Below are 27,730 nucleotides of genomic sequence, written 5' to 3' on the forward strand. Positions count from 1 at the left end.
TTATTCACTTTATTGTTTCGGGCTACGTTTTACAGGTGATCTTGACCGTCCATACCATAGGGTAATGATACGACTGCATAGAGCCATGAAATGCATGCTGCACCAACTGGATAGTTCAGATCAATCGATCAGATGGTTCAAGTAGTTGCTATTGCAACCAGGAGGAATGAATTCCAAGTGCTCTGAGAGCAATGGATAATTCCTTTTAACCTGCTCTGAAACGCTTCTTGAAGCGAGTTCCTCGTCAACGTTTGTATAGAATAATAACTTATTCTAGAAATACATGCGGAGCCCACCTTGAAGACCAAAAATTATGCTCATCCAAAACAGGTGGGCCACACCATTTAAATTTATGCCTAAAACCATTAAAATCATATGATGTGGCCCAACTTAGATTTTGAATAATCTGGAATTTTAAGTGTTCAGTAATCCATGTGGGCCCCATTTTATTAATGGATTCGATGATATATAATAAAACGCGTCAGTGTGACCCACCAGTGTTTGAAACATGGGGACAACTAGAAGGGTGGCAGCTTATGGAGGCAGTGTATGTTCGCCATACACACGTAGATGAATCGACTTCCTGCTTATCATCTTTTATACAGCACCTCCCATTCTTTAAAAAAAATTAAAAAAAAAAGAAAAAAGAAAAAAAGCATCAGTTCTCGTGGATTAATGGCTTTTGTTGGAAGCATGAGAAGTGTAAAAGATCTTCTTCCTTTTCTCTTTCTCTTTCCTTCTTGCACTGCAATATCTACCATTACTCCCACACAACCAATCAAAGAGGGCCAGACCCTTCTTTCGCCCGGTGAGGTCTTTGAACTGGGATTCTTCAGTCCAAGAACTTCCACAAACCGCTATATCGGGATATGGTACCACAGCGTCCCACCCCAAACGGTGGTTTGGGTGGCCAACTGAGAAAACCCACTTAAGGATTCATCTGGAGTTTTCGCGGTAAGTGGGGACGGCAATCTAGCGGTTTTAGATGGAAGAGGAAACAGTCTCTGGTCATCAGGCACTTCCACCGCATCGAACGATACAACCGCAACGCTTGAAGACACAGGCAATCTCATTCTTAGGATTGGAAATTCAAATAGTAGCATCTTATGGGAGAGCTTCGATCATCCAACGGATTCGTTCCTGCCGCTGATGAAGCTCAGGGCCGATCTAAAGACAGGGAAGAGGACGATTCTAACATCTTGGAAGGGCGAAGAGGATCCTTCCCTGGGGAGTTTCACTTTAGGCCTTGAGCTTCATATGATACCACAAATGCTCGTATGGAATGGTTCGGCCCGATACTGGCGAAGCGGGCAATGGAATGGAAGGATATTCATTGTGATGTAGAGCAGGTCGCGGACAGTTACATGGCCAAGATGGATCAGAAAAGGCCCGGTCGACGACAGAAGTAATCCGGACCATCGAACCTTAAATCGGGCGTATCTTGCAATCCGGAATGAGTTATCTGACGTAAAATATATGATTTTGGGGTAGAACGAGCTACTGAAGCCAACCAACCCCGCTATGCCGGGTTGCGCAGCCCGGAATTGCGAAAAACCCCTGAATCGATGGTCATTTCCCCGTTTTAATTTCGCTTTTACTATAAATAGTAAGTTTTAGTTTGGTTATAACTCTTCATCCGTCGGGCTTTAGGAGTTGCGCCCAACGTGAAAAGAGCTTAGAATAATTAGGAGAACGGTTTGGTGAAGCCAAATAGGACACTTACTATTTTTGGCCGAAAACCTTGCGCACTAGTAGACATCACGACCGTCTATAAATAGTAAGTTTACTATTTATAGTAAGTCGCGGATTCTAAGAGTTTGAGTTGTAGTTTGATTCTGATTTCTTTCCCATTGCTTGGTACCCCTATTTAAAGGGTTGTGAACTCGTTTTTATTCATCAATTAATCAATTTCGAATTTATTAGAATTTATTTCTATTTTCTTCTTTCTTTCCTCGTGGATTCGAGAAGTCTCTGTGAGGAGTCCAGAGAAGCTCCGTGGATTCGGAGTAGTTATCCTCATCACGTTCATCCCTGCGTCAATTGGTATCAAAGCGAGGATTCCCCTCGGGCCGATGGCAAACAACGAAGGTATGAATCAAAATCCTGTGGACGGTGATCCAGGGATTCGTTATCTTTCGGAAAGAATGGAAGCTTTCCACCGGGAGAGTCAGTTGACCATGCAAGGGCTGCAGGCAACTCTCGACCATCTTGTGGATGCGCTACTTCCGCCCCGAGCCCTAGGCGGTGCTCCACCACCCGTGGTGGCTCCACCACCCATGGTCGCGGTACGACACAACCCCGATTTTCGTAGAGCACTACCAGTGGCAAACCGTAGGGCTACACCAGATGATTCAAGTTCTAGCGACGAGGACCTTAATGAGGGTTTTGCGCGACGACCAATCCATGGAGGTGATCGTCTAGATCGTGCTGAAAGAGACTATCGAGGTAAGGCTGAACTTCCTAGTTTTAACGGTTTATTACGTATAGAAGATTTTCTCGATTGGCTAGCCGAAGTAGAGAGATATTTTGATTACATGGACGTGCCAGATCATAAAAGGGTAAAATTGGTAGCGTTTAAATTAAGATCTAGTGCTTCTGCATGGTGGGAACAATTACAACTCTCACGAGCTCGCCAGAACAAGGCGCCCATCTCATCATGGCCACGGATGAGACGTCTTCTTCGATCTCGATTTCTCCCCAGTGATTATGAGCAGATATTATTCCAGCAATATCAAAATTGCAGGCAAGGAAATCGAACAGTCACAGATTATACTGAAGAATTCCAACGGCTAGCTACACGAAACGATCTGTCAGAATCTGAGTCACAGAAGGTGGCACGATTTATAGATGGGTTGCGACCGACAATTCAGGACCGAGTTCAGATGTACCTAGTCGGGACTGTGGATGAAGCAGTTCAATTGGCGGGTAGGGCAGAAACACAACTTGCAAGAGCTCCTGCTCGTCCATATCCTTCAACTCGACCCCCCATGACGGGTCCCACGCAGGATCCAGTGCTGCCACGAGGAAAAGACCTAGTACCTCAACTTCCTACAACCGCAAACCGTGATACGGGGAGCGGCTCATCCAGGCCTCAACGTGCAACACCTACAACAGCGAGTCCGAGTAGGATTCCAAATCCTTATGCTCAGCCAAGGTCGAACAATTATTACCACTGTGGCCAACCAGGCCACTTATCAAACACTTGTCTTCAACGTCCCGCAACACACTTGACTATAAACGAAGGGGGCACTGAAGATGAGGCCGTAGAAGAAGACCATCGCTTTGATGAACATGAACAAATCACTGAAGAAATAGCAGGTGGCGATGAAATGACGGGCGAGGATCATGGCGAATTTCTAGTTGTGAGGCGATTACTGTATGCCCGACGAAAGGAATTACATCCACAACGATACAATATATTTCGAACTCGGTGCACCGTCAATGGAAAGGTCTGTGATGTAATCATAGACAGTGGTAGTAGCGAGAACATCGTTTCAAGAGTGATGGTGGACAAGTTGCGGCTACCAACGATGAAACATCCTTCCCCGTACTCAATTGGCTGGATAAAAAAGGTGAATGAGACCAAGGTAACTGAACAATGCACTATCTCTTTTTCAATTGGCAAAAATTATAAAGATCAAATACTTTGTGACGTGGTCGATATGGAAGCTTGTCATATGTTACTCGGTCGACCTTGGCAGTCGGACCGTGATGCGACCCATCGGGGACGAGATAATGTTTACGTATTTGTCAAGGATAGTCGAAAAATAATCTTTGCCCCTATGGCACCAGAGAACCACCCTGAAGCCTCTAAAGTGGAGGGGAGTTCCCTCTTGACCATTCGGAATTTTATGGAAGAATCCAAGGAAACCGGCGAGGTATACGCTGTAGTGGTGAAGGGCGAGGAAGAGGAACCCTCAAACATCCCTCCAAATTTAAGACTGTTGCTAAACGAATTCAAAGAAGTCTGGCCTGAGGATTTACCTGATGGATTGCCCCCCATGAGGGACATCCAACATCACATAGACCTCGTCCCTGGGGCTAGCCTGCCTAATCGCCCTCATTATCGGATGAGTCCGAAGGAGTGTGAGATACTTCAGGGGCAAGTGGAGGAATTGATCCGTAAGGGTCTCTTGAGAGAGACATGAGCCCATGTGCCGTACCAGCATTATTAACGCCAAAAAAAGATGGAAGCTGGCACATGTGTGTCGACAGCCGAGCAATCAACAAAATTACCATCAAATATCGGTTCCCAATACCACGGTTGGACGACATGCTCGATATGTTAGAAGGGGCCAAGGTGTTCTCTAAACTAGATCTAAGGAGCGGGTACCATCAGATTCGTATTCGACCCGGTGATGAGTGGAAAACGGCATTCAAGACCAAGGAAGGGTTGTATGAGTGGCTGGTCATGCCCTTCGGCCTATCGAACGCACCAAGTACTTTTATGAGTTTGATGAATCAAGTTCTAAAACCGTTCACTGGCCGATTTGTGGTAGTATATTTTGAAGACATATTGATATATAGCCAGGATGAGGCGGAACACAAGAAACATCTCAGGCAGGTGCTACAGGTCCTACAACTTAACAAGTTGTACCTCAACTTGAAGAAGTGTAGTTTTTTAACTGACAGCCTATTGTTTCTAGGATTTGTTGTAACGTCCACAGGCATTCGTGTAGACGATGAAAAGGTGCGAGCTATTAGGGAATGGCCGATCCCGACAAACATTCATGAGGTGAGGAGTTTTCACGGGTTGGCGACTTTCTATCGTCGATTTGTGCGAGATTTTAGCACTATAGTCGCGCCTATAACAGATTGCATGAAAAAAGGACCGTTCCAGTGGACCGATAAAGCTGATAAGAGCTTTCATGAGATCAAACATCGTTTGTCTACAACACCGGTCTTGGTGCTTCCTAATTTCGACAAATTGTTTGAGGTTGAGTGTGACGCTTCATATGTCGGAATTGGAGGAGTATTATCACAGGAAGGCAGGCCGGTAGCCTTCTACAGCGAGAAGCTCAGCGAAGCCCGAAAGAAGTGGTCGACTTATGAGCTTGAGTTGTACGCAGTTGTTCAGGCGCTGCGACATTGGCGGCATTATCTGATTCAAAGAGAGTTTGTTTTGTACACTGACCATCAAGCATTAAAGTTTATTAATAGTCAGACTAACGTGAATCGTGTGCATGCTAGATGGGTTGCGTTTTTACAGGAATTCACATTCGTTCTGAAGCACAAGTCAGGGCAGCAGAATAAGGTGGCTGATGCACTTAGCCGTCGTGCATCACTACTAGTAACAATGAGCAACGAGGTAGTCGGCTTCGACTGTCTCAAGGAGCTGTATGCCGAGGATGAGGACTTCAAAGATTCTTGGATGAAGTGTCAAGAAGGTCACCCCAGTGACCTTCATATACAGGACGATTTTCTCTTCAAAGGGAATCGATTGTGCATAGGGAGCAGATTATTTAGGAGCTACATGGAGGTAGCCTCGGTGGACACTTGGGACGAGACAAGACGCGAGCTCTTGTGGAAGAGCGGTATTACTGGCCGCAATTAGTACTCGATGTGGAAAAAGCCGTACAACGTTGCCATGTATGTCAGACCTCCAAGGGACAATCTCAGAATATGGGCCTCTACACCCGATTACCTGTGCCTAATGGTCCTTGGGAGGATATATCAATGGACTTCGTGCTTGGTCTCCCACGAACACAACGCGGCATGGATTCGGTGTTCGTGGTGGTAGATCGTTTCTCCAAGATGGCGCACTTTATCCCATGCAAGAAGACCCTCGATGCAACACACGTGGCAAATCTATTTTTCAGGGAGGTCGTATGGCTACACGGGGTCCCCAAGACCATTACTTCCGATCGTGACACGAAGTTCATTATCCACTTTTGGCGGACTTTATGGAATCAATTCGATACACGAATTTAATTTAGCAGTGCTTACCACCCACAGACTAATGGGCAGACCGAAGTTGTGAATCGTACGTTGGGAAACCTCCTTCACTGTATTTCAGAGAAAAACCAGAAGCGGTGGGATTTGGCCTTGTCTCAAGCGAGTTTGCATTCAACAATATGGTGAACCGCTCGACATGGAAATCACCGTTCCGGATTATTTACGGATGAGTGCCTCGCCACTCAATTGACTTGGTCCCTCCGCCCAAGCACCCAGGCACGAGCATTGCGGCAGAACATATGGCAGACTGGGCATCTATATAGAAGGCGCAAACCAAGATACATGCCTCGAATGAGAAGTACAAGGAACAAGCGGACAAGCATCGGCGACAAAAAGTGTTCGAGGTAGGCGACCGCGTTATGGTCCATTTGCGCAAAGAGAGATTTCCAACCGGGACGTACAACAAGTTGAAAAATAAGAAGATTGGACCGGTACCAATCATCCGAAAGATCAATGACAACGCTTATGTTGTTGATCTCCCAGATGACATGGCCATCTCACGGACTTTTAATGTCATGGACCTAACCGAGTATCATGAACCAGAGCATGACGAGAACTCGAGGACGAGTTCTTTTGAAGTGGAGGAGACTGATGTAGAGCAGGTTGCGGACAGTTACATGGCCAAGATGGATCAGAAAAGGCCCGGTCGACGACAGAAGTGATCCGGACCATCGAACCTTAAATCGGGCGTATCTTGCAATCCGGAATGAGTTATCTGACGTAAAATATATGATTTTGGGGTAGAACGAGCTACTGAAGCCAACCAACCCCGCTATGCCGGGTTGCGCAGCTCGGAATTGCGAAAAACCCCTGAATCGATGGTCATTTCCCCGTTTTAATTTCGCTTTTACTATAAATAGTAAGTTTTAGTTTGGTTATAACTCTTCATCCGTCGGGCTTTAGGAGTTGCGCCCAACGTGAAAAGAGCTTAGAATAATTAGGAGAACGGTTTGGTGATGCCAAATAGGACACTTACTATTTATAGTAAAAGCGAAATTAAAACGGGGAAATGACCATCGATTCAGGGGTTTTTCGCAATTCCGGGCTGCGCAACCCGGCGTAGCAGGGTTGGTTGGCTTCAGTAGCTCGTTCTACCCCAAAATCATATATTTTACGTAAGATAACTCATTCCGGATTGCAAGATACGCCCGATTTAAGGTTCGATGGTCCGGATCACTTCTGTCGTCGACCGGGCCTTTTCTGATCCATCTTGGCCATGTAACTGTCCGCGACCTGCTCTACATCACATTGGGATGCCGTACATGTACAACGTCTACCTTAACGGTCCCAACTTGGTTACAGATGAAGAGAAGAAGACAATCTACTTCACATATTCTTACTACACTGAAGAATATACAAGAATGTGGATTGAATGGTCAGGTGTGTTCAAGACGTCGAATTGGAACCTACAAAGGAAGGAATGGTCCATTCCGTGGACGCACATGCGTACGAGGTGTGGCCTTTATGGCCTGTGCGGGCCGTTTGGGATTTGCAAGGACTCGGGCTCGCAGATATGTGTCTGTATGCAAGGATTCGAGCCTAAGTCGATTGCTGAGTGGAGTAGCGGGAATTGGTCCGGTGGGTGTGTAAGGAAAGCCCAGTTGAATTGTAGTAGTGGAGGGAAAGGAAATGGATTTTTGAAGATTGGAGGAGTGAAAATGCCAGATTTTTCAGATTGGAAGCGTGGCGTGGGTGATGGAAAGACCTGCGAAGATGACTGTCTGAAGAACTGTTCTTGTATCGCCCACGCCTATGTTGGTGGAATTGGGTGTATGAACTGGGGTGGAGATTTGATGGATATTGAAGAATTCAGCTCTGGTGGAGAGAATGATCTTTACATCCGTCTGGCAGATTCCGAACTCGGTATGCCTAACTCTCTTTTAATTCTTTCTAGTTAAACATTTTTCATTTGATATTTCTTGAATTTTATTTTATTTTATTTTTCTTTCCTGTCATGATCAACGGCTCGTGTGGCTCCATTGGGTTCCACTGGGGCCCACATTTAGAGGTAACCCAATGATCTGAATGAGCTACCTTATGAATTTTCAATGAACTCAAACTCGACTGATTCCAAAACTCAATGATCAGGATCATTCCTTCAGCTTGAGTATTGGATCATAGGTCATGCATGCAAATTAGCTCTCAAAGGATGGACGGTTGAGATTATCAGATCATAAATTCATTTCTTCCGTGTAAGAAGAGTAAAAAGGTCATCTGATATATGGTCTCGATCATCAGATCATCACTTTGTGTCAATCCAGTGGGGCCACACGTGCTGGCGAATTCCTGGCCTTGCATAGGTCATATAAAATCGCTCTCAAAATATGGACGGTTTTGACCGTCGGATCATTACTGGTCAGTGCCCTATAGGCCCACCATGTTGCATTTGTTTTATCCACGCCATCTATCCATTTTTCTTTCTCTTTTTAGGTGCATGAGTTAAAAAAGTGAGGCAGATCCATCTCTCAGGTGGAGCTCGCCACATGAAACAATGGCAAACGATTCGTGATGGGAACACATGGAACGGATACAAGATCCGAACCGTTCATTTGGTGGTCCCATCACAAATGTACGGTAACAAAAAGAACAGGGCAATTTGATCAAAAGTGACCCCGACCCTGGCCAGCAAGCTATGTGGTCTGAAAGGATGGGGGATTAAGATCATTGGATCACCACCATGTGTTGGCCCAGTGGGGTGAACGCATGGTGGCCGTCCCTTGTCTTGCAGAGGTAATCTGAAATAGGTCTGAAAGGATGGGGGATTAAGATCATCGAATTGTTACTATGTATTAGGCCAGTGGGGTCACGCATGATAGTCTTTCTTGGCTGCGTTGCAGGCAAACGTTGAAAAGTCTTGTTCCTTTTTGGCGGCTGTTTGGCAAGTGACCCAACCCTGGCCAGCTAGCTATGTGTTCCTCACCATGATGTATGTGTTTTATCCACCCTGTCCACCCATTTTTTACAGCTAATTTTAGGGGACAAGCTCAAAATAATGACGGAGATTTAAATCACTGGTGGACCAAACCAAAGGAAAACTTGAACGTTCACCATTAGAAACTTCCTAAGGCCTTATCAAACTTTTGTCATCCAAACTTTTGATAAGGTCACACAGACCTTATGAAAATGTTTTCAACAGTAGGCATTCAATCCTCACTGTTTCACTGTTTTCTGTTGTGTGGTTCGCTTGATTGTTGAATCTGCTTCATTTTTGGGCTTTACTAAAATAAGCTGAAAACATGGATGGACGGCAAGGATTAAACACATAAATCATGGTCGATCCCACGTAGCTTTGACATCAGCCAGCTGGGGGTCACTAGTCAAATCGCGTCCTTCGTTTTCCTACATTTGAAAGTCAAAATCTTGACTTTGGGAGTACGCCAATTTCACACGACTCATACCTATTGGACGCGAGTCGTATGGGAACACGTCTGACATGTACAATATCTGTACCGTTCATCTGGCACTCTGCACCATGACTGTGTGGTGATCCAAAGATCAGGCTGACTGGATGATCGTATGCACTAGATCGGACAAGTGGGACATATTCCCATCAAGTGGACCGTCCAATCAGTTTCGTTTTCGGGTCACAGTTTCTAGATGATGGGGATGGTCTGGCGAGCTGCTCAGATGGTCGAATTCCTCTGGAAGGAGTTGTATTAAGATGAGTTAACATTCCTCGAAATTTTTCCTAATTAAAACATGTTCGCTGTAGAATATGATTAAGACAGGGCCAAGGTCCCTCCAAGCCGAGCAAAGTGAAGCCTAGGCCTGACCCAGGCTCTGGCCGTGATGGGCTAAAGAAGCAGGTACGAGCCTGGCCACTAATAATCATAGACATCCTGAGATGGCTATACCCACTTTTGTGCAATATTTGGACTGTTCAAAAAGAAGAAGAAGAAAAAGGGGGGTTGGCCGTTTGGATACCATCAAGTAAATTATTTTGTCTACTTTTACAGTAGTATATTGGTGACTTACTTCAGATAAGTTAATTTTGGTTTATGATTAGTTGTAAGTAACTTTTTTTACTTAGAAGTACTTAATCATTTTAGTTAATTTTTTAAACTTTTCTACTTTTCACAAGTCGCTGAAGAGAAGCATAAGAAGAAACGAAAGAGAGGAGAAGCTAATAAATATGTTGTTTATCAAACATAATTATCTTCTTAATTATGATCCAAACGCCCCCAAAGTGTGCCTCACCTTGCATGATATATAACGAAAATGCTTTTGACATCCTAAAGTGCTGGGTTAGGCTGACCAGTCTTATTCACCGCCTAAGCCAGGCCCAATTAATGGACCGGCTTAAATTTTAGTACAAGGCCAGCCCGAAGTGGGACATGCATGAAAGCCCCATAACCAGCCAGGCCCATTGAGACTTGTCATCTCTTCATTCACATTTCTAAATTGGCACTCATTTATTTATTTATTTCAATTGCAGGTGGAAAGAGAGGTATTAAGGCAATTATCATAGTAGTAATGGTGGTTTTAGGACTACTTATCATTGTTCTGTGTGCCTACATTTATAGGAGGTGGACGACTAAACAAAGAGGTAAATGTATACAGCGGTTAGCTAATTAAGCGCAAACGTTTGTATAACTGAGCCACCTACAAGCCATCCAATGTGCCAATGTGGCACATGTGTTGCAGATCCAAGCCGTCCATTTGGTGGATCCCAAGCCTTTAAAAAATGTTAGTCCATGGACCAAACGGGCTCTGATTATATAAAGAAAAGAATGACTTGGAAAATATGGCTAATATCTTTTCTCATACCATGTACTGGTAGGATTTAACTGATCAGACAGAAGGCATCAGATGGTTATGGACAGCTTCAATCTCGAATACATGGGCTTCCTTGTATGGAAAAGTTGATACAATCATTATGAAATGAAGTTAGTAGATCTGTCTAATTCATATTGAACTTATTCTTCTTCATTTTTAACTGATTCTAGAGTCAGGTAGGCAGAGCAGAGAGCAGGCATGTAGAAATTCTTTGGACGAAGATATATTACTGAGAGGCATGGTCCACGAAACAGAAGGCCCGGAACTACCTATGTTCGATTTCAGGATCATAGCAAATTCAACAGACCATTTTAGTCATGCAAATAAGCTTGGAGAAGGAGGTTTTGGTCCTGTTTACAAGGTAGGATTCCTATTCCTTCTGTATACAACATTTCACACACGTTTCTACCTCATTTTTTCCACACGCTACATATTCTCAACATGGCACGGGGGAGTAATATCCAAGCTGTTCATCACATGGGCCCCACAAACAGTTGGGCTGCTAACGTATCATGGTTTCTTTTTGCCGTTCATTTGTAGCCCAGCTGACATCTGGTCAGCTTTATCTTTGTGCCGGGGTAAGTGCACATAGGGGCCGAGTTGATGGGAGGCCGGGATGTCCCACATGGGTTTTCAGATGGCACATGTGATATGGTGATGCATACTGTAGGGCTGTCCACAGATACCAGGACCCGATGGGCCTGATCCGAATTTAGCGGTCCACGATCAATTTCTTGGGTCAGCCTAACAATCCAATCCTCTTTGGGTATGCTATTTTGGACTCGGTTAAAAAATGAGTCTAAATAAATTTGGGCTAGGTCCAATTAATTATAATAGTAATATTATACATTAATTATATTGGCTATGAGATGAGATTTGTTGACTTCCACACACACACACAAATATATATATATATATATATGCTATTCCGTTTGACTTTTAAGTGGTACTCTATTTACCGGTAAATAGATTGTGTTTGACCACATTGTAATGTATTTACAATATATAAAGTAGATATTTACAATATATTAAGCTAGGAGTACTGAATCCCACCAAAATCAACAAATCAGATAAAAACGACTTGATTTTTCGTAGGAAAGTATCAAAGCATGTACACACCGGATGGATTGGATGTCCTCCACTCATCCTTTCCTCTCGTGTGGTCCAACTGATTATCAATCTGACATGATCAAGGAAAGCACACCATAGATAAATTGAATGTACCGTACACATCATGGTGGGCCCTACACATCGTGAGTGGGTATCAACCATATGGTATTATAATATGTACAATGGCATTGGCCGTAAAGACTTTAGCTTGTAATATGAAGCATGACTTTTTAATGAGTTTTAACTACATACATGGAACATTGTAAAAGTGTTTATAGGCTTACCTGCAAATGCAGTTATCCAAACAACCCCAAGAGAGCCCATTTTATATCAAAATGTCGTCAATGTGTATAATCTAATTCATCTATTAAAATAAGCCTGACCGTATGAGTTCCCTCATTTTGACTAGGATCTCACTGGACCTAACTTGAAAGCGAGGTATGAGGAATGGTCCAGATCCTTTTTTTAAAAAAGGTACTTGACTTGGGTCCAGGAACTGCAGGATCCGATCCGGATCGACCTGATTGAATCTGACCTAACCCGTGGTCAATCCTTATTGCTTCTACACATGTAGTATTAAAACACACCAAAAGTCTAAATTTTTTTATTTATTTTTTCTTATTTTTATGCTTGTCATTAGGGAAATTTGCAAAGCGGAGAGGAAATAGCTGTGAAGAGGATCTCAAAGAGCTCTGGACAGGGCTTAGAAGAGTTCAAGAACGAGGTTAAACTGATATCACTACAAGAAATCCCACTTTTAGCAACGAAAATTTTCGTCGCTAAAAGCCAAAATATCGTAGCTAATAAGTTTTAGCGACGAAAATTTTCGTCGCTAAATTCGTCGCTAAAACACCAGCTTAAAAGGGTTTTATCGACGAAAAATTTAAATCGCCGCCAAAGGTAATCTTTTTAGCAACGAAAAGCAACGAAAATTTTCGTTGCTAATAAAACTTCACAAGACTTTTAGGAGCGAAAATTTTCGCTGTTAAAAATATACGTTCCACTTTTAGCGACGAAAATTTCGTCGCTAAAAGAACTTCATAAGACTTACGTTCCACTTTTAGCGACGAAACTTTTCGTCGCTAAAAAAACTTTATGAGGCTTTTAGCAGCGAAAATTTTCGCGGCCAAAAATTTAAATTCCACTTTTAGCGACGCAAATTTTCGTCGCTAAAAAACTTTACAAGACTTTTCGCTGCTAAAAATATTCGGTCCACTTTTAGCGATGAAAACTTTCGTCGCTAAAAAAAAAACTTTACAAGACTTTTAGCAGCGAAAATTTTCGCTGCTAAAAAATATTCGTTCCACTTCTAGTAATACTTACAAAACTTTTGCCTAAAAAATCAATATTCCGGCACAAAATTTCACAAAAAAAATATTTTTCCTGATATACACCTGTTATAATATATTTCATCATATTTTTCCTGATATACACCTGTTATATAGTATAATGCATCATATTCACATTCACATTCACATCCATATAAACCCAAACTAGTAAATCCATCCAAACATAAAAGTACATTCATCCAAACACAAACAATCTTATCCACATCACATTCATTCACGCATAAATACATATAAGTTCGTTTATCCATCGGTGGATGTCTATGAAACAAGTGTTCCTCCCGACTCCTATGTCATTTTGGATCAAGCCCTTCATCATGGGAATGTCTATGAAACAAGGAAATTGATCGGCTCCTATGTCAATGAAACTAGGAAATTTTCATAAGACAGCTACTTGACTGGCTATGCTTGGGACGAAAGTATAGAATTAAAAATGAGTTCATTGGAACAGCATAAGAATAATTCCAATAAGAAATTAAATGATCTAGAGCAGGTTGAGGTGATCGGTCATGTGCAACAAAGACTAGAGAGCTCCAGCAAGGAATAATGATAGGAGTTGAAAGGCCTCAAAAAGAATATGACAGGAAGACCTAAAAAGGTCTTGGATCAAGGTGGTGAGGAAGTATATGAAGGCTTGTTCAGTTGCATAGCATAGAGCCTTAGGATTGATTGGTGAAATGAGATTCACAAAGCTGACCCAAATACCTGAGGGAAGGCTATGATGATGACGATGATACACACGAGGTCTCATGTGCAACTAGTTGGACTATTGGTTATTGACCAACCAGCACATAAGATTCAATGTTTCAAGCGTGTCTAACATCCAACCAATCAAAAAGGTTGGCACCTCCATGAAAACACCTGATGCAAATTTCAGGTTGATCAAATAATCAAGTAGGCCAAACCACAAAAAACAATGGACAACCGCTCAGCCGATCCAAAGTACATGTGTGGCACATCTGATGAGTGGATATACCCGATTTATGTGCTAGGTGATCTTCATGGCCGGACCAACCTATTGGAGGGGGTGAATGTCATACACATGATACATTGACAATTATGCACTAGGACCATAACTTAGCAAATGTAGGAAACTAACCTGATTAGAGCTTTGCAGCCAATGCAACAAAGTTGTTTCTTAGCAAATTTCATGATACCGCTGTTTGAAGGAATTGAAATGGAAACTGATCTTGTGTGGCTGCCATGGAGAAGTTCCTTTTCCGCATTCTTCAGAATGGGATCAAATATTCTCAAAAGCGGCTGTAACATGGAAAATACTCAATAACCAGGTCAATCAAAGAAAGTAGTGAAGTAAATCTTGAAGGAAATACCAAATAACACCTTGCTAATTTGATTTTCGAGATAGTAATGGGAATCAATTGGAATGTTATTCTCTAGCACGAAGATAGGATCCTCCGACCTTTCATAAGCCTGTTTCATTATGAACCAGTGGATTTGAAAGCGTTACCAACGAACACAGAAAAAAAACAACTCACAAAGAACAAGCATCACATAACCAACTACCTTGGCACCTTTTGCAGCTTTAATAATAACATACGGAACACGATCCCCAACATTTGGAGCAGTGGCAGCATCCCGCTTTTCATGACAACCACACAAGCAGAAAATAAGAGCATGCAATAAAAGAAAATAAAAATGCATCTTGCTGTAAGAACAAAGATAGGAATGACATCCAATTTGTTTAAATAAATACTGATTCGAAATCATGAGAACAATTAGCTGTACTTTATCAGAGACCAGATTTCAATATTAAAAAAAGAGCAAGAAGATGAGCATGAAGTACTAAGATGGGAAGCATAGGGTAGAGATCCTCTCATCCATGCATCTCCTAAATTAGAAAGTGGAGTTGGTTTTATGCTTGTTTTGGGGTTAGAGGAATGTGGAAAAAGTTATCATGTTTAAGTTTGGTCAGATACATGTAAGAAGTTACCTGACATGGATTGAGTTCAGGAAATGACTATGCCACACATCTACAGGCATGCTGATCAAGATATGGTGTAATAATTGCCTCAGCTTCCAATTGTCACATGGATCATGTCTTCCACTACAGTTTTATTCCATTTATTCCTATTTTCTCTCACAAGTCATATATCATGAACCATGAACAGATTGGTTTCTTATTTTATGTCGAAGCATCAAACCACTAGCCCTTCAAGATTGTGGATTTTGGTAAATTATAAAGTGAAATATTTTACTAAAACTTATTTATACTCAAATCTTTAGTTTCCAATTTCAAGGATCCAAACTGCTCATAAAGAGGGTTTCTATAAATGGGCCTGCATGTCTAGAATCTAGATATGTTTTATGCAAGAATCGCATGACAATTTTACAAAGTTTTTAGTTGATTGTATTCATATTAAATAAGTTTTGATGGTGTTAGCACCAACTCAAACCCTCAACCTTGGGGCCTATTGAGCCATTACATGGAACAACTAAGCAAAGGTTTGGAGTAAACAAGAAAATATTAGGAAACGCGCCATTCATATTATATAAATAAGAAAAACTTTAGGGGCTGTTTAGTTTCGAGTGAATGCTATGGTATGCCATGGTACTTCTTTTTCTTGAGTACTAAGTCACAAGTATGAAAAGAAATCAAGTATTAAATACAAAATATAATTATCATTAATAAATACAAAAAAACCTAGTGTACACTATGACGCTACATAGGCTGCGACCCCTATAGCATACGCCACAAGGGATTTACGCTATTTGCTAACTTTAGCATCGTAGCTACTACGCTACGACACTATTCAAAACAGTGGTGTGGACACAACTGATAGATTTGCAGGTTATCTTACCAAACAGATTGATTAGCAAATCACCCAAAGAACCTGCAAAAAAATCACTTCATGTGGCCTATAGAATCACTCTCAAACAAAGTCAAGAAAAGGACGAGTTCATGAAAAACTAAGCAAAGTTTTGTTAAATGAATGATACATATCCCATGATCAACTTCCTCCTCTTTTAACTCTCTAGTTCCGAATCAGTGTCTAATATTTGTTCTCGGTTATGTAGTAAAGGCCTATTAACAAAATAATTCCTAGTCAAAACTCATAATACTACTCATTACACATAATCCGGATACAACTCACAGTAAATAAGTTAAACGCATTTAGGTGGTATGATTGTTTTGCCCACAATACATGTTAGGTCAAGGATCTGTTACAAGACTTCAGCAACAGTTCCAAAGCATTTCAGCAGCATGATTGCTTCAGTCATCATACATGTTAGGTCAAGGATCAGTTACAAGAAGTCAGCAAAAGTTTCAAAGCATTTCAGCTCATCACTTTTTAAAAAACCAATCTGCACAGAACCATTGCTTCCTGAATTCCCATGAGCAACACACCAAAAACTGATCTAGTTTCTTCCTCTCTTTTTATAAAAAAAAAAAAAAAAAATCGTTGAGACAATCTGAAAATTCTTGCCAAGTTTTAAGTTATATATATTGCAAAGTTCAAAAGGAGAACTTACCATAGGATCCATTTCATATTCAAGTGGCTCTAAAATGAAATCTTCATCTTGGATTACTCCATTCACCATCAATTTTCCATCACAAACCTATCAAAAGGCAAAACACATGCATGTCCGATGCTTAGCATTAGAAAATGAAGTATGGAATCAAATGCATATTGAATCATTCTTGATCAATGAAAGTGATTTTAAAAAAATTAGCTGGAGGGGAAACTCACATCGACAAAGTCCCCTACCTTGGCGACAACTCTTTTGATAAAGATATCACCTGAGCTGAAACCCTTTTCCTGCACATAGTGGTATCATGATCATAATTATAGGGTCCTAGTCATGCATATCATTCCATTGGCAACAACTGCTACTTAAGATGTATTGCAGTTTGAGATTAAAAAAAAAAACATATCTGCAGGGCAGGAGGAACCTTGAAAATCACTGTCTGTGACATCTGGATTGTTAAAATAATAAGAAACCTGTAAAGTTTGCAAGGCAACACAAAAGATCAGCTCCAAGATATTTAAAGGGGAAAAAATATCATCCAGATGAGCAAGATCTACATGATTCTGGACGATAAAAGCATCAAGTCAAGGCCATTCTCAATGCAAGAGAAGATGTTCTGATAGATATCATTAGTTTAAAGAAAGCATGATTTTAATCATTTCATCATCCACCACTGGTTTCCTTGACAATAAATAACGCTTAGTGATGTAGCTAGTGAAAGAAGACTTGCCTGCATATGGTCAAACCATAAAGTAAGGCCAACAAGAGCTGCACTAGCAGACAGCTTCCTAAAATCAGCTCCCCAGTCCTTGTCTGCCACCCTGCATCACGGCAAAGATCACAAGGTGTCCAAAAGACAAGCCAATGTGCACAAAACAATAATGATCGGATCATGATACAATGGAAATGAGAAATTACTAAGGATGGCTTTCCAATTTGTCATGGTTATGAGTATTCTAATCAGGACTCAGAAGGGAAAGAAGTTGGGCTTGACAATCATCTGATGAGGCAGATGTTGATGGGAGATGCCATAGAACATCTCATTCACTTCTCAAGGCTTCCTTGGGGAAATGTTCAGGGGTGAGAAATGCAGGTTGGAAAAATTACTTGCAGAAAAATCATTATAACTTTTTCCAACAGCCTTCCAGAAGAATATTATATGATGGCGAATGTTTTTTCTGTACCAAACTCTCCTCGCAACATACTTGGTAGCCCCAACCATTCACACAGGATCAAAATTTTACCTAACCATTTACAAGAGAAGGCCCTATAAAGCAAGTTTACTTCTCTAATGTCCAATGTCTGGTTTTTTAACTTTCATATACCCTACACTGGATGAAGTGGAGCCCCTCTCTGTTTTTATCTCATATGCAGAGGAATCTTTTTTTAACAGTTACATGCAAAGGAATCTTTTCAGAGTTTTTTCTCCGAATTTCAGGCTGCATACTAGACATTGACTACAAATCTACCATGAAGCAACAGCCAACAGTAATGACAAAACAACAAATAAAAAGATAAATATGTGGAATTGTGCCACAAAACTCTTAAGGCATTGCACCAAAGAGGCTCTAAAGCCATCACGCCAATAGAAAATCAAATCTATGAAAGGAAACAAGAAAACTGACTCAATTCAGTCAAAATATCATCATAGTCTACTCCAGAAGTCCATACATACAGCTCAACAAAGCCTATTGGAAAACAAAAAGTGATCTTCCCTGAACCATCTCTAAAGAACCTGGTTGAGCATTTTCCTCAAAATATGCAACTACGGAATACCACCTGACTGATATTTATGGTCATTTAATACTACCAAAGGCTTTGATTTCCACCATGTTTCTTGAATAACAGATGCATGGGTCTTTATATATTAAGCCTATTGACAGGATCTGCTATGGTTGAAATACAACCTCTAAAAGAGGACTCAGTTGATATCAATTATTTAGAGACAATTTGCTGAAGTACCATCTACTTATAACTGTATGGTGCCGTAGATCCGTACAGCTGTGAAAACATCGAAAAGAAAAACTATGGTTATATATTTCCATTCTAACATATCCAATTGAACTTGGGGGGTGTGAGGTCCACCCTTGAACCTCCATAGTACAGATATCCACAAGGACAGCCTGTTTGGCAAGCAATGTATCAATGGAATTCTTTCGTTGATGAACCTGTATCTCTGGACATAAAAAATCAAACAGAAAAATGGAACAGAGTAAAAAAGAAGTCTGACATGATGTTTGTAAAAAAAAAAAAAGAATTTGATAATGATTATGATTTTGGTGTAGTGCACTCTTCGACTTCAAACTGCTTGCACCCAATTCAACACTTGGGTTCTTGATTCCAGTAGACAGAAGGAAGAGCACAAGCACTTCCTGAGCTCTTACATTTTCAGGATGTGGAACTTTAACAAGCTTCCAAAGCAAGCTCACTTGAACAATGAAATGGACAACTTAGCAAATACACAAAAACAAAAATCATAATGAACATCCTCACAAGGTTAATAATGCTGAGATTGACTTCTCAGTCTTAATGGGATACGACATAGCATGTAAATGAGAATGACAGTTATCAAACAAGAAGTATCACCTTTCTTCTGTCTGTTTCAGGCAAACGATTCTGGCCAACTACTTTCCAAAGTTCTGACTCAAAACTAGCCATTGGCAAGTTTTTAAGGCTTTCGAGATCATCTATAGACAACACATCTTCTAACTCCTTCCTGCATGTGTGCGGGCACACAAACAAATGGAGCTAGATCATCTTTTACCTGAAGATATGTAAAGAAAAGGAGGAAAGCCAAACATCAATTTCAGACAAGTAAGCTTCCCCTTCCTCATGTTGAGATTTCAGAACATCAGACAGCATACCTATATACCTGAAATATGAATAAAGGCTGGACATATGTGATTCTTGCTCAAAATTATTTGTGCCAAATAGCCACAGTTTCAAGGAAAATATAATCTTAAAGACCTAAAGAACCAATGTCATTATACAACAGATTGATTTGAACCTGTAAATGGGGGGAAAGGCTAACAAACAAAAAAACAATTTTGAAAGCATGCTAGCATTGAATAAAACCACCTTGGTAAAAATTGCTTGCTAAGGTACACCACTCATTATGACGCAACACAGATCAACAGATATTATTGAAGAATCAAATTAAAGTACATTGCGTCCACTTCAGATATGAATCCCTAATAAATCTGTTAATTAGGGATTTTCAGATATGAATCCCCAAAAAATCAAAAAATCAGGGATTTTCGATTCTGAATCCTCAAATCCGAATCCCATACAGGCAAATTAGGGATTTCGAATCCCAAATCCAGAAATTAGGGATTTCGAATCCCAAAATCCAGAAATTGGGGATTTTCGTCAACGGTGAGAACGGTCAGAGAGAGAGAGAGAGAGAGAGATACCCGGTCACGGTCCACCGATCCACCGAGACAGACAGAGAGAGAGAGGATGCGCGAGAGAGAGCACCGAGAGAGACAGAGAGAGCGACAGAGAGACAGAGAGAGAGAGGGCGCGGTCGAGAGGGACGGAGAGAGAGAGAGAGAGAGAGAGAGAGAGAGAGAGAGAGAGAGGGTGCGCGAGGGAGAGGAGACAGAGAGTGAGAGACCGAGAGAGAGAGAGGGTGCGCGAGGGAGAGGAGACAGAGTGAGAGACAGAGGAGAGTATATCTCCTTCTCTCTACTCGCGCTGACACCAACGCCCGTGGCTGGTTGTCGGTGTTGTGTGGGCCCCACGATGTTGTATGTGTTTCATCCCTGCCGTCCATCTATTTTTCCATATCATTTTATGGTATGAGACAAAAAATGAGGTATATCCCAATCTCAACTGGACCACATTATAGGAAACAGTGTTGAATGAGCGTCGACCATTAAGTTACTTTTGGGGGCCATATACATTTTTGGATCTATCTGATATTTCTTTTTCCCATCATCCGGGCATGTATGACCTAATCAATAGATTTGATGCAAATAAAAAGTACAATGGACCTTAGGAGGGTTTTAATGGTGGATATCCAATCACTATTGTTATCATGTGGTGTGGTCCACCTGAGATTTATATACCTCTCATTTTTGGTATCAAGCCCTAATTTTTTTTTAAAAAAAATTTATATGAGAGAACACCAACACATCTCCCATAAATATTGTTGCTCCACAAGGACTCTTTTATTTATTTATTTAGAAATGCTCCGGTGCCTACGAACACAATTAGTTATAGTGTACCCATTTTTATTCAGAACATAGACAGTCCAAACCATTGATCAATACAGTTCATCAGGTATAATCAATATTTCAAGAACTACCATGAAAATATCACACTGATTTAGTAAATTTGACCATTCGGTAAATGGAATTAAAAATGGACGGTCAAGATCATTTACACAAAAATAGGTCCAATCAACATTTCGATTCATCCATTTGTTAGGATTATCATGGTTTGCTTATAATTGTAAAGAATCACATTGTGCAAGTGACAATTAAAAACCCATGTAATTCCATTTTTTTATCATCAATTAAGCTATTTTTGAATTTACTAGAATTTATTTCTATTTTTTCTCGTGGATTCGAGGAATCTTTATGAAAAATATAGAAAAACTTCGTGGAATTGGAATAATTATCCACTTTGAGGAAGACAGTGATCGACCTCATCACGTCCATACCTGCGCCAGTTGCTATAAGGGTTTGATAGAGAATGGTGCCCACCATACCATAGCCATCGAGGATGGGTTTAGAACTCGAAATACATCTTAGATGATGAAATAAACTGTTCATATTCTAGTGTATAATAAGAAGCATTCGCTGAACTAATGATTGTCTAGGACAGAAAATTTAGAACATTGAGAACTAAAGATCAAATGGCTCATATTCGAATCCAAGCATGATAGGTTAGGATCAACAATGAAGCATTGCTACCATAGCATCTATGGCATGATTATAACAAAAACAGGGGAGATCATAGTTTAGGAAGCAGAACATATTGAAAACCCACCCCAGCAACGTATGCTGATAAGGGGCACCGTGAGTTGTCAAAATCCTCACTGCAAAATGCATGCCAAGGGATGGATGACGAAATGCATCATGGGAAGTTCTTGTGACCAGAAGCTATGTGGGCCCACAGAAATGCAGTAACAAAACCACTTTGTTCATGATTTTCTCAAGCTCGTAATGGGATAGGGTCTAAAAATCGGGCAGGTTCAAAACTAAGTTAGGCCACTCCAAGTGAAATACTGAGAATGGAAACGTCCACCATTGAGACTTCCTAGAACCCATTATGATATTTATACATCATCTCAACCGTTAATAAGGTTATCACCACACAAATAAAACCATGGGCACAAATATCATCCCGATGTCCTGCCAAGTTTCCAATGGTGGATGTTCCATCCTGCCCGTTTTGTCTGACGTGTGGCCCACTTGAATTTTAGATTTGCCTGATTTTTGAACTCTTCTATTGGCCCATATAGCTTATTACCATTGAAGCGGATTGCGTAGTGAGTAACTCACTATGAGTAAACTCTGTGAGGTCCACCATAATTTATGTATTTTATCCTCTCCATCCGTTAATTTTAACAGATAAATTTTCGGATTGAGACTAAAAATGAGGCATATCCAATGTTCATAAGGACCACACAACAGGAACAATTGAATTGAACATCTACAGTTGAAAAATTCTTGGGAGCCCTGGAAGTTTTGGATCAAGCTTATATTTGTGTTTTAACTTCATCTATGTCTGTATGATCTTATGAACAGGTTGGATGACAAATAAAATCACTGTGGGGCCTAGAAAGGTTTTTACGGTGGAAATTATTATCTCCATTGTTTCCAGTGATATGATCCACTTGATCTTTTGGGCTCAACTCCTTAAATTAGACAGAAAAATGGATGGATGACATGGATAGACCAAATACATTCAGGGCCTGTTTGGCCAAGCAGATTAAGAGGGATTAGGAGGGATGGGATGGTAAAATCCCATGATATGCCAAACGAGCCAAACAAACCCGATGAATTTGTCCCGGGATATGGCAAACCCATGGATCACCATGATGTTTTATTATAATATATTTCAAAAAATAAAAATAAAAATACAAATTATTTATTTTTATTTTCAAAATCTTAAAAAATTTCTTATATTTTAATTTTTTTCCTCAAAAATTTAAAAATGTTGATTTTTTTTTCCAAGAGCATCATTTTGTTTTCAAAGTTTTTTCTCAAACATTGTCAAAGTTTTTCTCAATGTCATATTTTTGCATTTTGCTCCATTTTTTTGTTCAAATCGTACCAAATTAGTGCCAATAGGTGAGAAATGCTTGATTCTTCATTTTTTTCCCACCAAATTCAAGGATTTGAACGTTAGATTTCAAAATTTGAAGGCAGGTGATCCAATTTGGGAGAAATTGGTGAATTTGATTTAAACATCTGAAGTTATTTACTGTTCAATTTGAACTGATTAAATTGTCCAAAAAGAGTTGATTAAAGGTTCAATTAGTGGATCTCCCTAATAATTTAGTAATTTTATTTTTCACAGATAAATTTCAATTTACATTTAAAAATAACATTTTTTTCCAAAATGTATATTTTTTTACTCTTTTAATAAAATATCATTTTTATTATAAAATATTTCAAAAAAATTAAAATACAAATTAGAATTTTTATTTTCAAAATCTCAAAAAACTTCTCATATTATAAATTTTTTCTCAAAAATTTCAAATTTCCTATTTTTTCTTCAAAAGCAACATTACTTTTAGCGACACATATTTTCGTCGCTAAAAGTATTATTAGCGACGGTTTTGGTTTGTCGCTAAAAGTCACTAAAAGTCAGGGCCAAAAGGAAAAGAACGGAAATACAAAACACTTTTAGCGACAAAAAGTTTCGTCGGTGAAAGTAAATTTCTATTTTTTAGCAACGAAAATATTCGTTGCTAAAACTCTTAGAGGGAAAATTTTTTAAAAAGCGGGAAATTACTTTTAGCGACGCAATTTTTCGTCGCTACTAGTCAGGGCTAAGATTTTCACAACTCTTTTAGCGACGAAAATATTCGTTGCTAAAACTCTTAGCGGGAAAATTTTTAAAAGAGAGGGAAAATTATTAGCGACGGTCTTGGTTCGACGTTAAAAGTCAGGGCCAAAATTTTTGTTTTCTAGCGACGAAAATATTCGTCGCTAAAACTCTTCTACAAATTACTTTCGCTACTGAAACTTTTCGTCACTCAAAATATTATTAGCGACGGTCTTGGTTCGTCGCTAAAAGTCAGGGCCAAAATTTTCAAACTAAGATAGATGTTTTAGCGACGAAAATATTCGTCGCTAAAACTCTTCTGGAAATTACTTTCAGTAACGAAAATGTTCATCGCTAAAAAAAATTATTAGCAACGGTTTTGGTTCGTCGCTAAAAGTTAGGGCCACCTTTTTCAACCTAGAATACACAACACTTTTAACGACTAAAGTTTTAGAGACGATATTACTTTTAGCGACGAACTGTTTCGTCGCTAAAAGTCCCATACATGATTTTTAGCTACGAAAAGTTTCGTAGCTAAAAGTAATCGTCCAAAAAATGTTTGGATCCTGTAGCGACGAATATTTTCGTCGTTAAAAGTCTCGTCCACGATTTTTAGTTACGAAAACTTTCGTCGCTAAAAGTTTCATTGCTAAAGATACTCTTTTAGCGACGAAAATTTATTTCGTCGCTGAAAGTCACTTTTAGCGACGAAAAAAAATTTCGTCGCTAAAAGTTTCGTCGCTAAAAACCCTCTTTCTTGTAGTGTATCCAAGCTCCAACACAGGAATCTTGTTAAGATTTTGGGATGTTGCATTGAAGGAGAAGAAAAGCTGTTGATATACGAGTACATGCCCAACAAAAGCTTGGATGTCTTTCTCTTTGGTATGATCCCTCTCCCTCTGCTGCCTTATTATCCATTAACCCATGGTTAAAAGACTTGGTGACTCCGACCGAGTCGAGTAGAGACTTGCCCGAGTTGACACTGAATTAGCCCGAGTCATCCCAGTCCTTGTGACTCGATTCACATCAGATTCACCAAAGTCTTAAAACCATGCATGGACTGGAATCCTCTACAACAAATGTTATACCTGAGCAGCCCGGAAAACACCTTGAGATACTTGGCGCACACCCGATGAAGGGGATGGAATATAACTCATTTGTGGGCTATGTACAACAGGCGTTTTTGAGGATTTCAGTCCTTTACACATATCACGTGGTTTTCAGTTTGTACAAGTAAATGACCCATTGAACGATTATCATAAACATATGTATTATGGGCCCCACAGTGAATGACCCATGCATCAAAAGTCTCCAAGATGGGATACTTCAATTGTTGGCAATCTAGCAAAATACATGAATGATCACCCTCAGCCAAAAATACAATGGCCAAGATCGTCCAATTCGTGAGTTTGGGGCATTCATGATGAGGCCCATCATATCAACAGTCAAGATCACTGAAAGATCGCTGATCGTTGTTGATTTGATATTTCCCGTGGTGAATGGACCAAGGTTAGATAGCTTGGATTTTTCTAATCTGGGAGATTTTCAGTGCATGTTCTGTCCACAGTAAGGGACCTCAGATTGATGGTTTAAATCACTTGAAATGTACCTTCCATGTACAAGCTAAATACCCATTACTACTTTGCATATCTTGGCCACTGAAAAAAGGTTTTGATGTCATATCTTTAATAGATCCAAGCCAACAATCAGTACTAGATTGGGCCAAACGCTTCCACATTGTGGAAGGGATTGCTCGAGGGCTTCTTTATCTTCATCGAGATTCGAGATTGAAGATTATTCACAGAGATCTCAAAGCGAGTAATATTCTACTAGATGAAGGCTTGCAACCAAAAATATCAGATTTCGGTATGGCAAGGATTTTCGGAGGTGATCAGAATCTAGCAAGAACTAACAGGGTTGTGGGGACTTAGTAAGTAGCTGTCTCTTCTTTATGAATCCATGCATTTGATTCAGTGTAGGATGCTATACAACTAGTTTGCACCATAGTACAGTGAAAATAAGTTGTATTGCATTTGATTCAGTGTAGGATGCTATACAACTGGTTTGCACCATAATACAGTGAAAATAAGTTGTATTGCATTTGATTCAGTGTAGGATGCTATACAACTAGTTTGCACCATAATACAGTGAAAATAAGTTGTATTGAACAGAAGGACAACCCTCATTTGCACCGTATCGTGTCCAAAACTGGTTGCGTAGGATCATTCCCCTTTCATATTGTCACATCAATCAGATGTTTTACATTTCATATAGTATGTTGATAAATGACATCATTTATGATAATTTAAATTTGATTCTTAGTTCTTAGGTTGTGTTTGGATGCACTACAGAATTAATTTGCAATCAGTATTACCTTGAAAAGGTGAAAAAAAGGCAAATTCGTTTGTAAGGATTGATGTTGAGGGTCTGATGACAAATTCCTATTGCAATTTAATTCAATGGCACATCCAAACGTGGGCAGGAGACATCATCGATTTTCATTGTTTCCCCTCGACAGAACTGAATTTTTGGCAATTCAATTGCCTTGTGCATCCAAACACAGCATACATGTCATTGGTTCTTAACCTGAATAACTATTACATTAGTTAGTCTGGGTTATTTGAGAGTCACATTCCTAACATGGTGAAACTAACTGAAATAATTTAAATGCAGCGGTTATATGTCCCCGGAGTATGCTATGGAAGGACGGTTTTCCGAGAAATCTGATGTCTTTAGCTTTGGGGTCTTGTTGTTAGAGATTGTGAGTGGTAAGAGGAACTCTGGATCTTTTCACCATGAAGACTCTCTAAGCTTGTTGGGTCATGTAAGTGGAATTTCAAGCCTCCATCTATCTTACCAGAGAGAGAGAGAGAGAGAGAGAGAGAGAGAGAGAGGACTGGGTCACACCATGGATAAGCATTGCCCTAGGTTGAGTGGACCATCCTGTTTTTTGTAGTTGGGCATGTTCAAAGTGGGTCCTACATGATGAATGGCCTGGTCACCTTGTTGATCTCTCCATAAGAAAACTGCCTTACAAATAACGTTACCTCCTCGGCAATATATGTTAAATCTTCCACTCTTCTTGCTTGGTTATTGTTTCAGGCATGGCTACCGTGGAACCAAAACAAGGTGTTGGAGATGATTGATCCAGGGTTGAGAGGCCCATTTTCACAATCTGAAGTGCTGAGATGCATCCATATAGGGCTCTTGTGTGTGCAACAGTTTGCGACAGATAGGCCCACCATGGCATCTGTAGTTTTCATGCTTGGCAGCGATATCGCAAATTTTCCAACTCCAAAACAACCTGCGTTTACTGAAAGGAGAAGCCCGTTGGAATCAGATTCATCGCAAAGGAGCTGCAAAATATGCTCAGTGAATGAAGTCACTGTTACCATCATCCAGGGCCGATAACGCATAAATGTCACCTACTTGTAATAGTATTATTTTGGACCTGACTCTCTGTAGTGCTAATGTGGCACACTTGTAAGTGATCCAGTCCATTGATCAAGTGAACTCAACTGAATTTATGTCATTGGCCAAAAAATCCATCCAATTAGGGCACCGGGTGGACCACATGTCTTTACATGCAGACTCTTGACCATTATATGATTTGAAATGCCCTCATAGTTAGGGTTGTGTCAAGAAGACAATTATACCAGAAAACTGGGAGAAATTTATATGTTATTTACTAACCCCAACATGGGTATATATACATGAAGATACTAAATTAATCACTACCTAATCTCTAGCAAATTATATGCCATATATATAATGTTTTACGGCTAACAAATCTAAACAATAATCTTTGTGGGGCTTTTACTTTGCTTATCTCACGCTCCCCTCAAACTATGGATGGGGAATGACATCAGTTTGCCGATCAAATAATCATAGTATGCTCTATAGTCACAGTGTTATAGTAAAGAGAACAAGAGTAATTTTGAGAGGCAACATGTGATAGGGTAATTTAACGAGCCAAGTATTTTTGTGAATGAAGGGCGATCAATCTCTATATGCTTGGTACATATTTGAATGGACATGGTATTATATGCAAA

General features: G+C 40.2%; 1 pseudogene; it reads left to right on the forward strand.

The window, feature by feature from the left end:
• The first annotated feature begins 639 nt into the window (after window positions 1-639).
• LOC131220283 (G-type lectin S-receptor-like serine/threonine-protein kinase At1g11330) lies at window positions 640-27,415 on the forward strand (annotated as a pseudogene).
• Window positions 27,416-27,730: the final 315 nt, after the last annotated feature.

Source organism: Magnolia sinica, chromosome 12, assembly GCF_029962835.1.
Source record: "Magnolia sinica isolate HGM2019 chromosome 12, MsV1, whole genome shotgun sequence".
Lineage (NCBI taxonomy): Eukaryota > Viridiplantae > Streptophyta > Magnoliopsida > Magnoliales > Magnoliaceae > Magnolia > Magnolia sinica.